The sequence below is a fragment of the Podarcis gaigeae genome (assembly GCF_964106915.1).
Source record: "Podarcis gaigeae genome assembly, chromosome: 8".
In the NCBI taxonomy this organism is placed as follows: domain Eukaryota; kingdom Metazoa; phylum Chordata; class Lepidosauria; order Squamata; family Lacertidae; genus Podarcis; species Podarcis gaigeae.
The window spans coordinates 69,171,592-69,184,474 of record NC_139684.1 but is presented as its reverse complement, the minus strand read 5'-3'; the positions used below and the strand labels follow the sequence as shown (position 1 = coordinate 69,184,474).

General features: G+C 45.1%; 1 protein-coding gene across 4 annotated transcripts in view; it reads right to left on the bottom strand.

Moving 5' to 3' along the window:
* Positions 1-12,883, bottom strand: part of HIVEP3 (HIVEP zinc finger 3) — a 236,163-nt gene that overhangs the window by 57,406 nt on the left and 165,874 nt on the right. For all 4 annotated transcript variants that reach the window (XM_083750596.1, XM_083750594.1, XM_083750597.1 and 1 more), the window contains exon 3: positions 1,159-1,239. The gene's annotated coding sequence lies outside the window, so the exon portion shown is untranslated. The remainder of the gene's footprint in view (positions 1-1,158; positions 1,240-12,883) is intronic.

The following is a 12,883-nucleotide window of genomic DNA, read 5'->3' as shown; positions in this document are numbered from 1 at the left end:
TTGCTCCTGCCATAGATACTTCTTTTAATAAACATCTGTGGCAACAAGACAGTCATTTCAATCAATCAATGGCCAACAGCTGCTTCCGCCAACCCAACAATCTGTGACTCAACCAGGGATGGGTGTATCAGTCTATTTCTTGACTCTCATGTGAATTCACACTCAAATCTGTTCCATCCTGTTTCCGCATTGATCTGTATATATATATTTAAAAGCATAGACAAAAAACGGCATTTAAATACGTATTGCTGTTTTGTCTCAAAGCAATCATGCATTTCCGAAGACGAGAGCATTTGAGGAATGTGAAACCTGGGGAATTAACTGTGAGTTGTGTCCAATATTGCTCATAGATGAAAATAATGGACATGATTAACTTTCTACCTACTGTCACAGGGGCTGGCCCTGGGCATTCCTATCCTCAAGGAAGGTAAGTCTATTGGTTCCCAGCTGCCATAATGGCTATGTTCTATCTCCACCATCAGAGGCTGTATGCCTCTGAATGCAACTTCTGGGAATCACAAGTTGGGAGAGAGTGTTGTGCTCTCAGGTCCTGCTCACAGGCTTCCCACAGGCATCTGATTGGCCATTGTGAGAACAATGGACTAGAAGGCCCTTCAGTTGAATCCACCAAGACTTTTCTAATGATCGTATGTGCCTGAGGATGTCCTATTGTGCCTGGGGATGGTTCCAAGGCCTGAGCACACACAACAAACCTCAGAACCTCCAATTACTAGCTTCACCTTCAAGTTCTCTCCCAACAGCCCTGACAGATAGGGCAATTGTTCTCTAGCAAGCCAAAGGTCCTGGGTTTTTAAGACTGGACTGAAAGGGAGTTTCAGTAGAAACTCAATAGAGTTTTCAGCTCAGCCCAAGTAACCACTGATTGCTAGGGTGGTTTTATCTTGTCTTATTTCTACGATGTCATTTTTGTGGTAAACACTGACCATGGAAAATATTGCACATTAAACACACAAGAGCACACACACAAACAAATCCAGGACACTACGGCCTTGGTAAAACTCATTGAACGGACTGTAAATATTCCACCAAGGACCCCACCAGCACAAATGAATGCAACAGTGCCTTGATCAACAACACACACACACAAACACTCACACCCCTGCTCCATTTAATGGCAGGAGGGTGAGGAATACTTACAACGAATTTGATTTCTGCAGCTCTAACGGTGTTTGCACTTTCCTTTATTTATGTTATTACTTCTGAAGGGCTTAATTCAGCCTGCAAAACAACAAAGGTGAATAGCAATCAGAGAAACACATTTAAAAGAAAACATTGTTTTCAACCATGGACAAACCTTTGGGTAGAAAATGGAACACACACACAAACAAACAAACAAACAAACAAACATACAAAGGGTAATGGAAACCTTAAAACACAGGCTTGCTCCCAACAAGCTGACTTTTTCCATAGACTTTTTATCATATTTGGTGGGAATGTAGAGAAGTTAAATTTTTTTGAGAAATGATATATAATGAATTGAAAAAGATGTTTAAATTGACATTTGTAAAAAAAAACAGAAGCATTTTTGTTAGGGATTGTAGGACAAGACCTGCCAAGAAAAGTAAATAACTTATTTATGTATGCTACAACAGCGGCAAGAGTCTTGTTAGCATAAGGATAGAAGAATGAGGAAATCCCAACGAAAGAACTGTGGCAAGAAAATTTGATGAGCTATGCGGAATTGGCCAACTTGACATATAAACTGCGTGAAAAGGACAACTGTGACTTCAAGGAAGAATGGGAACTTTTCACAAACTATCTAAAAAGACAACAAAAAGAATTGGACTCTTTGGCAGGTTTTGAATAAACATTCACAAATTTATTAGCTGAACATATGATAGATAAAGTAAGGATATGTACAATTTTATAACATGCAGAAAACAATATATGTAAAGAAATCAGGGAGGAGAGCTGAGGGAAGTCCTTGGTGGGGGGGGGAGAGAGGGAGGGTTGAGGGGGGGAATAATGTAATTGATTAAGAGGATTGATAAATTGTTATGTGGAAATTGGTTAATAAAAATATTTTTTAAATAAAGCTGACTTTTCCCATAGAGAGATGCTGAACCCCACGCATTGAGTTGACAGTCGCAGAGGTGCGCGTGTCTGTGATCAGATGTGTGGCGATGGACCTACCTGCACTAAGTGACCAGGGGAAGCATCACAAAAGAAGTTGGCCTCAAACAGACCTCTAGCTACAATTAAGCAGGTGGAAAGGAATTGCCTTACACTATGTGTCCATCTAGTGAGCTCCCGTTGATCGGTCCCTGCTCCTGCCAACCTAGCAGTTCGAAAGCACATCAAAGTGCTTCCCGGTAATTTTCAGCTTGTGGGGGAAGAAATTTGCCTTCTTTGAGTCGCTACTATGTACCAAAATAGGGAAGCAACATTATAAAGAGGTAGCACAGAAACTCTATTTAAAGATCGCTTGATGAATACACTGCCAATTCAGGTTTTCTGGTCTCCCTTCCTCCCCTTAGTTTGATCTGTTAAAACGAAGTCAGCTTTGTTTGTAGGCTGCTTAGAAAAATAGCCAGCCGTGAATCATTGGACCTAGAAACGTCCACAGAGCCCTGTTGTAACAGGCCCACTGCTCTGGTTTGCCAGAAGCGGCCTAGTCGTGCTGGCCACATGACCCGGAAACTGTACGCGGCTCCCTCGGCCAATAAAGCGAGATGAGCGCCGCAACCCCAGAGTCGGTCACGACTGGACCTAATGGTCAGGGGTCCCTTTACCTTTATGTGTCCATCTAACTTGGGGGGGGGGGGACTCAGACTGGCAGTCGCTCTCCAAAAGATCTCAGAGAAAAGATCACATGTGGATGGTTCCAAGGTCAATTCCAGCTAGGGCTTGGAGAGTTCCTTGCCTGAAGAAGAGCTGCTGCCAGCCAGTGCAGACAACACTTAGCTGGATTGACCAAGGATCCAAATAACTATATGGTATGTTTCCAATGTTTCCGATACCTGTTACCTGACCTCTTTAGCTGTAGATTCTGGGGATCAAACCTGAAAACCTTCTGCATCTAAACGGTGCGATCTACTCAACAGGGCTAGGATTCTGTCTCCCTAAACCAAGGAGAGGCAACGTGAGGCCCTCCACCTTATTTCAAAAGTACTCTTCAGTCAATCGGTTCAGACGTCTGGCAAGAAGTGGCCCTGCCCACTTTTTATTCTAGCCCCCCCCCCCATTCCTGGCTTCAGGCCCCGCCCACCACCAGCATGCATTCTCCATCAGTTTACCCCTCAACACTAAAAGGTGGTTGCCCACTAAAGGTTGCACCAAAGCAGGGGTATCCAACATGGCATCCTCTAGATGGACTCCAATTCCCATAAACCCCAGCCAGGATGACCAATAGTCAGAGATAATGTAGTCCAACAACATTTTGTGCCTATCCTTGCCCTAAAGGGCTGGGGGGTCGACACAAGCTAGGGTTGCCTGCCACCTTGAGTTCTTTGGAGTAAAGTTGGGATATGCACATTTAAGAAATAAATTTTAAAACTAATCTAAGCTCTGTGTTGGCAACACAACGCAAAACAAATTTAAAAGAATAATAAAAAAGCAATAAAACAAATTAGTAACTTGAAATCAACACAAAATATTCGGTGAAAGAGGTATTGGATTGCAATGGGGGTAGCATTTTCTGCATCCTGGGTTAGGTAGCATCTCAAGGTCAGAGAACTGAGACCCAAATCCACTGCAATTTACTTAGCATTCGTTTCTCCCTCTTATCTCTGCATTCCTGGCAAAGGGAAGGTGTTAAGAGAACTTCAGCTGAAGAGAGACCACTTTGTCATTTTAGTGAGGCCATAAAAGGATCTTAGTGGCTGTTTCTGTTTTTACTTTCCCTTTCCTTTTAATTGATTCTGCTTTCCTCCCTTAATGTGACAAAAATAGGCAATATATTTCAAAGATGGAATGTGAATTAAAAAGTGTCTGCTGCATGGCTTTTATTACCATGACATTCGGCAGTTTGTGATCTTTTTGTTCCATTATTCCACAAGCTGTTTTGCTTGGGAGTTTACAGAAAAACTCTTGCCAGTTATGTACCAGCCAGTTCAGATGCCCCCGCTCTTAATGGTCTTCTTCAGGCATTTGGGTGCCATTGGCTCAGTTCAGACATCTTGCCAAACAGGAAGCTTAACTATGGTTTGGGGTGATGTCTTACCTGACAAACCATGGTTGTTGGGGGGGGGTGGAATCTGCCAGCAACAGAATCCATGTCGCAGGACCTGCTTGTGGGCCTGTTACAACAGGGCTCTGTGGACGTTTCTAGGTCCAATGATTCACGGCTGGCTATTTTTCTAAGCAGCCTACAAACAAAGCTGACTTCGTTTTAACAGATCAAACTAAGGGGAGGAAGGGAGACCAGAAAACCTGAATTGGCAGTGTATTCATCAAGCGATCTTTAAATAGAGTTTCTGTGCTACCTCTTTATAATGTTGCTTCCCTATTTTGGTACATAGTAGCGACTCAAAGAAGGCAAATTTCTTCCCCCACAAGCTGAAAATTACTATGGCTGCACTTGGGCCAGCGGCTGAGATATCACTTCAAACCAAGTGCCTTGGTGCTGAAATCCTATCAAAAGAAAACTTCCTTAGCTTATCAGCCCTTGCAGACAGTAAACAAGATTATTTGAAACGACCCTTGAAGCATTGTTATTTGCTTTTACAGTTTCAGCAGATGATTTGTTGCTGACATATATCAAATTGAAAGCAATGGCATTTTGCTTCTTTATTTAGAAATATTTATACCTTGGCCTTTTGAACAGAGAACAATAATGCCTCCAAGTTGACCCACAAATTTTTATATATATGAACACGGGAAACTGCCTTGTATCAATGACTCATCCAGATGATCTGTTTATTGAGCATCCATCCTCATTTGCTTGCAGAAAGCTTACGCAGAGGTTAGATTATGTCTGGTCTTTGTTGAGCATTCGTCCTGATTTGCGTGAGGGTGTTGAAACGCCTCCCCATTAATTATTTGTTCATTCCACACTTTTCAGCACAACTGCCTGTCACTTTCCCAATCACAAAAGTCTTGTTTTTTTATTTTAAATGGTGTTGTGGTGCTGGAGCAAGTGAGCACTTCAATCGACTTTAACTGTGCAAACCTAATTTTCCGGTGTGTGCTTGAACTGCTCAAGCAAAACAATGGCTGCCTAGATACAACCCAAGTCAAACCATTGGTCTATCTCACTCCACTGGTGGAGGAAGGGGGGAGCGCACCGTCCCCTGCACCATCGGGGAAGGGGGTACCATCGTGGCCATCCCCCCGACACGTGCCACACACCCCACTGCACCGCCCCCCCCCCAGGACGCACACCACGTCCCTGGGATACACGCCCATGCGGGCTGCATGCCACGCCCCTGGGATGCATGCCATGCCCCACAGGATGTGCCAGCCATGCCCCCACCTGCTCTCTGCCCCCGGTCCAGAGCATGCACCTTCACCACTGTCTCACTCAGTACTGTCTGCTCCGATTGGCAGCAGGTTTCCAGGGTTTCAGTCAGCTAGTGATGTCAAGAGAATTCCACCCAAAATGGGAGCAGAAATTCCCACAATTAACATCTTCACCCCCATCGTTCTGCCCGGACACTGAGGTCCATCGCCGAGGGCCTTTTGGAGGCTCCCTCAGTGTGAGAAGCGAAGTTACATTACAGAGAACTAGGCAGAGGACCTTCTCAGTAGTGGCGCCCGCCCTGTGGAACACCCTCCCACCAGATGTCAAAGAAATAAACAACTATCTGGCATTTAGGAGACATCTGAAGGCAGCCCTGTTTAGGGAAGCTTTTAATATTTGATGAATTATTGTATTTTAATATTTTGCTGGAAGCCACCCAGAAAATCATGTAAGCAAATAATCACTATTGTTATTTTATTTAGTCTGCAAATATCTCCTAAATAATTACATTATTTTCTACGCCGTGCTTGATGTTTCACTTCCATGGAAATGCACTGGTAGTGTGATCAGAACTGTGGCGGGGCAAAGGAGTAAATCCCCAATTGCCCCACAAAATGGCACAGTCCTGGCCAGGATTGAGCCCCTCCCATAACTGTCAACTTACAGATTTGAAAATAAGGGACCAGCAACCTCAAAAATAAGGGATCAGCTGCCAAAACAAGGGATTTTCCAAGCACAGGTATGTTCAACATCTGAGCCCCTCCGAGCCAAAGGCAGAAAGCCCAGCCAGCAGCCAAACAAAGCCTCAAGCCTCAAGGAAAACCACCGTCACCTCTCTGCTGGGAAGTGCTGAGCAAAGGCGAGTCCCCAGGCAATGCAGACAATTTGATCAGCACAAGGCATGCAAGCTCTACCCCCCATTGTTCTTAGACTTCTTATTGGGCGAGCAACGCAGCCAAGCAACACAGTTGGAGCCTCCCTCCTCCCTAGCCAGCAAGGAGGGAGGGAGAGGAGCTGCTTCTTTTGAAACCCAGGAAATTTAAGGGACATCATCAATAAGGGACAGCAGCAGGACACGGCGCTGGGATAAGGGACTGTCCCGCCAAATAAGGGACGCTTGACAGCTATGGCCCCTTCTGGCAAGCAAGCCCAAGGATGTCAAGGCCAATCACAGGCTCATCATCACCGCATGTGGTTTAGTCTCATGTTTGCTCCTTCCTCGGTAAAGCACCATGCCTCTGAACCAACGCGAGATGGTCTGTAATATTATGCCAACAGAGAGAACCGGCAAACGAGGAGCACATGCAATTCAATTACCGCCTGAAAATGGATTTTAAGTGGTTCTTATGCTTATGAAGCAGCGCGATGAATAAATAAGGGGAAATGATTTATCCTCTCTGCAGGAAAAGCACGCAGCCTCCTTTCCACAGTATGCTCAGCTTTGTGGATTCACCAATTAGAGATGCCCACCGACCTCCACTGGCTTCCATCTTCTCCACACTACTTAGGGGCAAACTACTAAGCAAGGACAGTGAGTAGGGAAAGTGGTCTGATCAACAAATTGAGAGCAAACACGCATATTCTTTTGCCTAAAATAGACAATCTGCAAGGGGGTGGGGATTTTGAGCTGAGAAATGGCAGGTAAGTCACTTAGCCTAGGGCTGCCATACGTCTGGACATTACCGGGATTTCCAAGGTGGAATTGACATCCGGGGGGAATTTTCTGGGTAACACTTCAAAGGCAGTGCTTTGTCCTGGATCTTAGGCAAGTCAATCGAAAAATCAAAAAAAGCTCAACAATTTTGGGGGCTTCCTATTTAGGGTGTCCTGCTTTTTACTTTTTGAAACATGGCAACCCTACCTGTTTCCCCACTCCCATAATTTCTCAGTGTTAAACCCCTCCATGGGATTAAAAATATGGTGAACATAGGGACGCGGGTGGCGCTGTGGGTTAAACCACAGAGCCTAGGACTTGCCGATCAGAACGTCGGCGGTTGGAATCCCCGCGACGGGGTGAGCTCCCGTTGCTCGGTCCCTGCTCCTGCCTACCTAGCAGTTCGAAAGCACGTCAGAGTGCAAGTAGATAAATAGGTACCACTCTGGCGGGAAGGTAAACGGCATTTCCGTGTGCTGCTCTGGTTCGCCAGAAGCGGCTTAGTCATGCTGGCCACATGCTGGCTTCTGTACGCCGGCTCCCTCGGCCAATAAAGCGAGATGAGCGCCGCAACCCCAGAGTCGGCCACGACTGGACCTAATGGTCAGGGGTCCCTTTACCTTTACCTTTAAACGTTTATTTTAAAAACCTGCTTGTGTGTGTGTGTGTGTGTGAGAGAGAGAGAGAGAGAGAGAGAGAGAGAGAGAGAGAATTGGAACCCACAAATAACAGGCGGAAACAAGGTTAAACACCTCTCCCACAATCTTCCTCTGCTTAAAATCTCACCATGCTGCTTGTTTCCATTTTTCCTTTTCAAAATGCCACTAATGGCTCCTTTACACAGTTGACGCCAGCCCCATGGACCTTCACCAGACAAAATGGGCCTATTCAGCCACCCATGAGAAAATGTCTCAGAATATCACTCCCTTCCTGTCCCTGACAAATTTCCCTCCTACTGCTCATCTGTATATACTTTGCTTTTCATTGGCAAATTGCTTTCCAAAAATAAATAGTGGTTTGCTATGTAAGAATTGGCACTTGGAGAACTGAGTTTGCTGAGTGTGTGTGTGTGTGTGTGTGTGTGTGCGTGCACATGCATGTGTGTATAAAATTGTCCCACAGTCTCCTTCCCTTGCCTAAGACCTGTGCATTATTATAGATATTAGACCAGGCATAGGCAAACTCGCCCCTCCAGATGTTTTGGGACTACAACTCCAATCATCCCTGACCACAGCTAGGGATGATGGGAGTTGTAGTCCCAAAACATCTGGAGGGCCGAGTATGCCTATGCCTGTATTAGACTGTCCTACAGCCATTCATTCCCAACTCTCCATGCTAAAATTTACTCTCTTCCAACATGAGCCAGCTCTCACCTGAGACTCACTTGTTATCAGCAGCTCAACGAGCAATTAAACAGCCCTGCCAATTAAGTCTTAGTTCGGGGTTAACTGCTGGACTCCAGTAGTCCATTAGTTGGAGCATTGTCTAAATAGCAGTTCAGATCTGAGAGCCCTGTGGCTCTATGACTAATCCAAACGTCTCTGCCACTTAAAGGGCCCGTAGCGGCTGAAACCAAGAAAGACGTTTCCTGCTTGGCGCGGCACGGCAAATACTTCATCTGCAAGATTTAGTGTCTACCTTTAAATAGGCTAAAGGAGTTAAACAGCCCAAAAGGCTTCTGGGTTCCTGTGGAGGATGACTCACAGGAAGGATGGCCAAAATGCATCGCTATAAAATATTAAAGATAATAGGCCTCCCTGCCACAGAGGCAATATCCAACCTAGCTAATAGACCCCAGATCCTCCCACCGATTCCCAGAGTCGTTAATGGCCCTCAGGGTCTATGAGCAGATGTCAACTCTCTCTTACAGGTACCACTTTTTAGTCGCTCCAAATTGCAGCCTGGCATTTAATTAATTTTTTATTATGACAATACAGTTTATCCCCCTCCTGCTGTCCTCCTCCTCCACCGCCAAGGAAGCCAGAGGCTTTGGCTATGACTGCTGTCCCTCTGGAATCAAACCAAGCCAGGCAGAACAATGTCCCTGTCTAGTAAGAACATCGGAGGAGGAAAATTCTTCTCCTTGAAATTCAAAAACTGAAAAGTGGTTCAAACAGAGACAGCCATCTGATCATCAACAACAACAAATTAAAAACCAGAAGACGCAACAGACAGAATGATCCTTTTAGCCAACAGAATTTTAATGGGAGAAATGCCATCCCCCCCCCAAAAAATGCACTGTTCTGAAAGGTCTCTGCTTGCTGAGGGACCTGGGTTCCTTGTGCGCTCTCTCTCTCTCTCTCTCTCTCTCTCTCACACACACACACACACGTAGATTCAAGCCTTCTACCTGCCACTTGCAAGGGATGCAGGTGGCGCTGTGGGTTAAACCTCAGAGCCTAGGGCTTGCCGATCAGAAGGTCGGCGGTTCGAATCCCTGCGGCAGGTGAGCTCCTGTTGCTTGGTCCCTGCTCCTGCCCACCTAGCAGTTCAAAAGCACATCAAAGTGCAAGTAGATAAATAGGTACCACTCCGGCAGGAAGGTAACGGCGTTTCTGTGCGCTGCTCTGGTTTGCCAGAAGTGGCTTAGTTTGCCAGAACTGGCCACATGACCCGGAAGCTGTACGCCAGCTCCCTTGGCCAATAAAGCGAGATGAGCGCCGCAACCCCAGAGTCGGTCACGACTGGACCTAATGGTCAGGGGTCCCTTTACCTTTACCTGCCACTTGCAGTGGGGAGGCAGGCAAACATGGAGAGTTCAGGTCAGACCTGGACATCTGGCAACCTAGTCTGAAGCCTTGGAGAGCTGCCACCAGTCATAAGACCATAAGAAGAGCCTGCTAGGTCAGGTCGGTGTCTCATCAAGTCTAGTATCCTGTTCTCAAAGAGGCCAACCACTACAGTCAGTGCAGACCAGGGGCATTAAATCTGTGGCCCTCCAGATGTAGCTGGACTTAAACTCCCACCAGCCACAGCCACCCTGTCTCTACTACTGTGCTTCCTAGCATTTAGTCAAAATCCTCATTTTTTCTTAAACCCAGTAGAGCAGGCCCTCTTTTCAGGAGCAACAGAATCCAAATGTGCTCCCATCATCTATGCTTACCACCTTTCAAAATAATCAAAGGTGGCTATCACAACCTCTCTTCTCCAGGCTAAACATGCCCAACTCCTTCAACCTTTCCTCATATGGTTTTCTGGTCACCTGGAAGGAAGTTCAGTAGCAGAGGGACAAGCTTCTAAAGAAGGCACAGTCTCTGCCGGGACAGATTTTATCGGTCACTTTGATAGGGAATAGATCTCCCACCTGCAGTTGCTTGCTCTAAGACAGGTGAAATAAGGTTATCTGAATGCATGACTCAGCAGTAGAACAGATTGGCTGAGCCATATGAGTCAGCCACCAATTATTCACAGTCATCTTTAGAAACTGTGTTTTAAAATGTGCCTAAAATGTGAAGGACCAATATATATATACATTCAGGAAAAATGAGTAGTAGTAGTAGTAGTAATGATGATGATGATGATGATGATGATGATGATGATGATGATAGGCAGACTAACTGAAATCCACTCTGAAATTTAGCAGAGATCCCTGGATTAATTGCCCAGTACTTGAATCCATCATTACAGTACCCGAATTTATCATTACAGTACTGGTACTACCATACTGTAATGTGCTGTACTACCACATTCTGTTCTGGTACAGAACTACAGTAGGGACACCCTGATTAATTACCGGTACTTGAATCCATCGCTGCAGTATTTACCACCATCTCTAATAATGTAATTATATGCCACCTTCTCGAATAAATAATGTAGCTCAGACACACCCACCCTGGAAAGCAAATGGGTGTTCTCATGTTTGAATATTCCCCATATCAGAATTCCTATCTTGTGGTAACTTAGCACACTGAGAAGATGCAGTTTCCAATGAGTCTATGATCTGAGAGTTTCTGCATTTGAGAAATGAAGTTGTGACATACTGCCTAAGTTGCCCGAAGCTGCAACCAAAGCAAGCAATACACCAAGTATGAGGTCATCCACCGAGGTCATGACATCATTTGATAACGTTGCTACTGGCAAAACTAAACACACACGCTCCCTCTCGAAACCACTAGAGGGAGCAATCTCATTGTGAAGAGTGAAAACACAGCCCCTGGGGTCCAGGAGAGAGGTCACTTTTACATCAGTGAAATAGTGACCCCACTAGGGAACGTATAACTCTGTTACAGATCAAGCAGGGAAAATATGCATCATGTCACTGGTAAATATATAGTTCAGAGCAGAAGCTGGGGTGAGATGAGGTTGTGGCTTATTGAACCCCAGCAAAATCACATGCCACTGAAACCCACCACAACTAGTGAGAAATATGTGGGTCACTGCAAGTCCCAACCCATTCACTGGAACCCCAGAGGCTCACATTACCTTGCAAAGATCCAGGTTGTGTGCTCTTTCGAACTACACAACGAGCATTAGGCCATGTTTTTCAAACAAATCTGGAAGCTCATTCAATTCTGAAATGCCTCATCTGTGGTCTGAAGTGTAGACACAGGTTTCCAATCTCATAGACAACTAGGATGGGTACACACCATATGATTAAAGCACCTCACTTCCCCCAAAGAATCATGGGAGCTGTAGTTTGTTAAGGGTGCTGGGGATCATTGCTCTGTGAGGGGCAAACTACAGTTCCCAGGATTCTTGAGAGAGCTGTCATGTGCTTTCAACAGATGATGTGCACAGCCCCAGCCTTATGCCAAAGCCTCTCCCTGCATTCCGAATAGGCAACATACATTCTGTTCTTACAGAAATCATATGGTAAGGCCCTTTCTTTGACTGCAACACATCAGACTACAGGCAAGGAATTGCATAGTCCCTAAATAAAATATAAACAGAAAGTCTGCGAACACTGAAAATCAGCAAAGTGGAGAGAAGCTAAGCTAACCCCATGTCCCTGAAATGTTAGCTTTCCAGAAGCAGGGACTTTTTCATTTGTGGATGGGTATGGAGACTCGAGTTTCTATGGTGCCACGGCACTTGGGGTTGTGATATTTCGAGCTACAGTCCCTGCCAGGAAAAAAAAAGCTTCCAGTCAGCCACATGGTTTGTACATAAGCCAGCAAATGGAATATCCCCTGCATACCAAGTGAAATGGTATAATTCCAGGAGGACTTCACCATGTGCTCTTCTCTGTCCATTTTAACTTGCTTTCATTGCAGTACTCCAGGGTGTTACCCTATCGAACCATACAAGAAGCAATTGGAGTGAGGGCCTTGCAATTAGAAGGAATAAAACATTTCAATGGCTGTGGTCAAATCCAATTAACGGAACTAACCTGTCAATCGTCCTCTCCCCTCGTCTAAATCAAGAATAGTTCTGTTTCAGATATGGACAGAGCTTTCTATTAAAAAATATAAAAAAACCAACCGCCTAGCGCTAATGTTCCTGTTGGGTGCCACACAATAAATAACAGCAATAAATTGTTAAAACTAAGCATCTGAAAACCATCACGTACATATAGATCTCATCCTCTTTCCTATACCCACATCTCCAGAAGACTGCTTTCAGAAAGAACCCCAAACCAAACAAGACCAAACCTCTTCCTTAGTATCACAGTACCTTTCAGACACTTATGGATTTATTTATTTTTATCTCTGATTACTAACTTTGGGACAGAGACATTTATTTTAAGAGGAGAGAGATTTCTCCCCCTCTCTCCTCCCTCCCTAACGCATAGGGGTTATCCTGTGAAACTGACTGGCAGAAGATTCAAAGCAAACAAAACGGAGAACTTCTTTTGGGAAGTGAAGTAC